Here is a 4,979-nt window from a genome sequence, read left to right on the forward strand (position 1 = left end):
TTGGAGCATGTATTATTCAAATAGAGGAATCTCAGAAGGCCTCAATGAAGATCAGGAAACCAACAAATGAGGCCAAGAAAGAGCAAGGAAGTCAGGTTTGGGAGATGTTCTTTGATGGAGTATGTTCCAGGGAGATTGTAGGAGCAGGGGTGGCGTTGATATCTCCAGAATAAAGAAGCACGCATCTATCTTTTAAGCTGGCTTTTCGAGTCACAAACAATATAGCAGAATATGAGGCTCTACTTTTGGGCCTTAATGTAGCAAAAGACAGAGGAATCAAGAACATTAAGGTGTTTGGAGATGCTAATTTGATCATTCAGCAAGTAAATAAAACATTTCAGGTGAAGCACCCAAGGCTGAAAGCATACAGAGATGAGGCATGGAGAATTAGATATTCTTTTGATTATTTCTGTATTTCATATATTCCTAGAGCCCGAAATCAGCTTGTTGATTCCCTTCTGTTTCTGCTAGTCTATTTATCCCTCCAATGCCTCCCAAACTGGTGTATGAAGTCCAAATGAAATATAGACCATCCTTGCCTGATAATGTCCACCATTGGAAATTTTTTGATGAGGATGATGAGATAAATAGGTTTCTTCAAGTCATTGATGAGTTTTCTGAGATGCAAATTGATCAAGAAAATGAAGCCTTGAAAGAAACCCCCCAATCCCAGCTTAGAAGTAAAATTGGTAAAGAAATCATTGTCCAGCTTCCCACTAATCATATTCCTAAGGGTCTAATTCCTCTCAAAAGATTGTTTGACCAGAATGATGTGCCTTTCAAGGCTTGCCAAAAAGAAGATCAATCTGCAGTATGTAAGCATGATATAGGAAGTCTAGGTCAGCCTAGATACATAAATTTGTCCACTCATCTGTCTGCTGACCAAAGTGCTGAATACTGCAAATTAATGAAGCAATTCGCTGATGTGTTTGCCTGGGAATATAGTGATTTGAAAACCCATGATAAAAATATTATTCAGCATAAAATCACTGTGGAGAAAGACACCAGACCTTTCAAACAGAAGATAAGACCAATAAATCCTATGCTTCTTCCTCTAATTGAAAAAGAAATTAAAAAATTGTTGGCTGCCAAGATTATACTTCCTCTTAGATATTCCAAATGGGTAGCCAATCTAGTAGTGGTGAGGAAGAAAAATGGAGAAATCAGATTGTGTGTTGATTTCAGAAATTTAAACAAATGCACTAAGAAAGAAAACTATCCCTTACCCAAGATGGAGCACTTGTTGCAGAAGGTCTCAGCGGCCAAATTAATGTCTTTCTTGGACGGATTTTCAGGGTTTAATCAGATTGTTGTGCATCCAGATGACCAAGAGAAGACTTTGTTTACCACTCCTTGGGGCACTTTTATGTATTCCAAGATGCCTTTTGGATTGATGAATGCTGGAGCAACCTTTCAGAGAGCTATGGATATAGCATTTGTAGGAGAGAGGGAAAAATTTGTCCTCATCTACCTCGATGATATAACAGTATACTCCAGCAGCCATCAAAACCATTTGGAGCATTTGAAAAAAGTGTTTCTGAAGTGCAAAAGGTTTGGGATTTCAGTCAATCCTAAAAAATCACAATTTTCTTTAGAAGAAGGCAAGCTGTTAGGACATGTTGTTTCTGCTGCAGGTGTTCGAATTGACCTAGAAAGAGTAAAGCAATACAGACTTTGTCTGTCTCGAGATCAAAGAAGGATATTCAGTCCTTTCTGGGTAAAAAATAATTTTGTGAGGAGGTTTATACAAAATTTTGCAGAACTTATGAAGCATATTACCTCTATGTTGAAGAAGGGGTCAGAAATCAGGTGGACTGATACAGCAAGAAGATTCCATTAGGAAAGCTATTATGGAGGCTCCCACTTTAATAATTCCAGATTACAGCTGAAGGGGTTTCATATATTCTCATTTTCCTCTGAAGATACCATTGCGGCAGTTTTATTGCAAGTAGATGAAGAAGGTTCAAAGCATCCAGTGGCATTTTTCAGCAAAAACTTAAGGGATGCTAAACTGAGGTATGATATTATTGAAAAACAAGCATATGCTCTTATCAAATCCTTGAAAGCTTTCAGAGTTTACATTCTACATTCCAAGATAATTGCATATGTACCCTTTGTTGCAATAAAAGATGTCTTGACACAACTTGATGCTAATGGAAGAAGGGCTAAATGGATTGCAAAGTTGATTGAATTTAATATAGAATTAAATCCCACCAAGCTGGCCAGAGGTCAGGGTCTTGCCAAGTTATTGGCTGAAGAAAATTGCAGATCATTAGATATTGATTTCCTGTGCACAATTACAGAAAGTGGTTAGACAGATGAAGAAGAGCAAGCAGTTGAACCAAACAGAAAGCAGTCAGTGGCCGAAAATCTAGCTTCTTGTGATTTGTATTCTGCAATAATTATTTTTTTGCTGAATCTAGAAATTCCTTCAAGCTTTACTCAAAGTCAAGCTAGAACTATTAAGCTTAGGGCAGCTAAATATTGCATTAATGAAAATCTGATCTACTGGAGGGATCCATCTGGAGTGCTTTTGAGGTGTCTAGACAAAGAAAAGTCAATAGAAGTTATGCAGTAGTTTCATTCTAGCATGTGTGGAGGGCACCATTATTGGAAAACTACTGCCCACAAGATCCTCAGAGCTGGGTACTATTGGCCCACTTTATTTTTTGATGTATTTTCATTTGTTAAGTCTTGTGACAAGTGCCAAATATTTGAAGGAAAACAACAGCTGAAGTCTCTACCCCTAAAACCAATACATACAAAAGGACCTTTTTAGTAGTGGGGCTTGGATTTTATTTGAGAAATCAATCTACATTCCAGCGGCCAACATAGACAGATATTAGTAGCCACTGATTATTTTACCAAGTGGATTGAAGAAATTCCTACCAGAAAGGCTGATCATAATGTGGTCATGAAGTTTTTGATAGAGAATATCTTCACCATATTTGGTTGTCCACATAAATTAGTCACAGATAATGTAGCAGCCTTTAGAGCAAAAGAATTGGTGGATATGTGCAATTCAATGGGTATTAAACTGGTTCATTCCACCTCATATTATCCACAAGGCAATGGTCTAGCAGAATCTTCAAATAAAAGCCTGATAAGGATAATTAAGAAGCTGCTAAAGGACAATAAAAGGAATTAGGATGCAAAGCTAAAATATGCACTGTGGGCTGACAGAGTAACCATTAAGAAATCCATAGGCAATTCTCCATTTAAACTGGTATATGGTACTGAAGCTATATTCCCAATTCAGGTAACTCTCCCTATGGCAAAATTCCTTCAAATAGAACAGAATGAGGAAGAAGACATGGAAAAAAGGATCATTGATTTGGCAGAGTTACATCACGTTAGAGAGCAACTGGTTGAAAGGGCTGCAACACATCAGAGAAAGATCAAGGAAGTTTTTGACAGGAAGACAAAGATAGATAATTTTCAAGTTGGTGACTTGGTTTTGAAGTGGGATGCATTGAAAGAAATGAATGGCAATCATGGGAAGTTTGATGCTTTTTGGAAAATCCCTTTTATTATTTCACAGGTTCAAGGGAAGAACACCTTCATATTGAAAAGTATGGGAGGAGAGGCAGTTTTTGATGGCCCAGTTAATGCGCGGTTTTTGAAAAATTATGTTGTTTAAGGTCCTTGGCTTTAAAAGTTGTAAATATTTTGATTTTATCAATTTTGTGTAGGCAAAGTAGACTCCATGCCCAACGGAACACTAGGAATTTTGATAATTTTTTTTCACTCGAAAGGCATTGATCTGTAGGTTCTTGAGATCTCACAGGGAGGATCTCATCCCCAGAAGGAGCCAGTGTTAGCTCTGATATGTTCTTCAACATTTGATGGATAAAACATGTTGGTCAGTGCTGGTTTTGGTTGCAAAAGGCTCGCATCAGTTTTTTGCTTTCCTCCTTCATTCTCCTTATAATTCGATAGCCCCTGCTTTCCCTGTTCTCCTTTGAAACTCTGCCCGTGTTCCTCTAAGCAACGAGCGCTAAGCTTTACCCACCATATAACCCAAACATGTGACTCGGCACTTTCATAACCCTCTACCTTAATCCCCAACGTCGATCGTCCTGATCCAACAGTCCCCACCACCACAGTCCTGTCTTCCCATGCATTAAACCCTCCTTTTTTCCCCACCGTCAATCGTATTCACTGTAAGATCTGACGGTGATCGTGCCTCCTGCCCACGCAAGCTGCACATGCAATAACCCACGGGGAAAGAGGTTTATACCTTGTGACATCCGCCACACATCGAAATTTTATTGCATCGCGCCCCCGCATACTGATACCACCTGCCTCCCGTGAGCGGTGCATGGAAACCGCTCACCGCCAACACGTATGGCCTCCCGCTCGCTAATCATCGTGCAAATTCATCGCTCGATGACCATTGGATCTCCCCGCCCGAGATCCAATCGCCTACAATCTCCCCATGCATATACCTCCCGATAGCCTCCATAAACTAATCTCCACCGCTCAATTACATGATCTGACGGCCCATGCTCCTCCATCCGCAATTACTCCCGATAACCCCTGTAAGCCATCGTAGTCGTTCATCCACGTGATCCAATGGCTGATGTCATCCCGGTCTTGCCGATGCCTCTGCCATGAAGTCTACGTCACCCTTGAATGCATTGCGCCACCAAACGATGAAGGCGATCATCTAACAGCTCTCTGCGCAAATTATCTTCAACCACCTCATTCATAAGACAGCACGGCCAAGGAAGGAAAGTACAGCCTCGAGCAGTTAAATGCCTTCAACAGTTATGGAACTCCTTCAATATAGCTCTCCATCAGTTCATGAAGTACAACAGAGTGTTAGAAAGGGTCATTTTGTTCATTAAAACAATTAGATTGTATCATAGACCCATATCAAAAAGTTAATGTGGTTGGTGGTCCATTATGACCCCTCCACGCATAGGATAGCAAATATTTTTGTAATAAACCTCCATATATACCCAGAAACAAGATGT

This window comes from Pinus tabuliformis, chromosome 6 (assembly GCF_031772625.1).
Source record: "Pinus tabuliformis cultivar Carrire ecotype Pingquan chromosome 6, CPIR1, whole genome shotgun sequence".
In the NCBI taxonomy this organism is placed as follows: Eukaryota; Viridiplantae; Streptophyta; class Pinopsida; order Pinales; family Pinaceae; genus Pinus; species Pinus tabuliformis.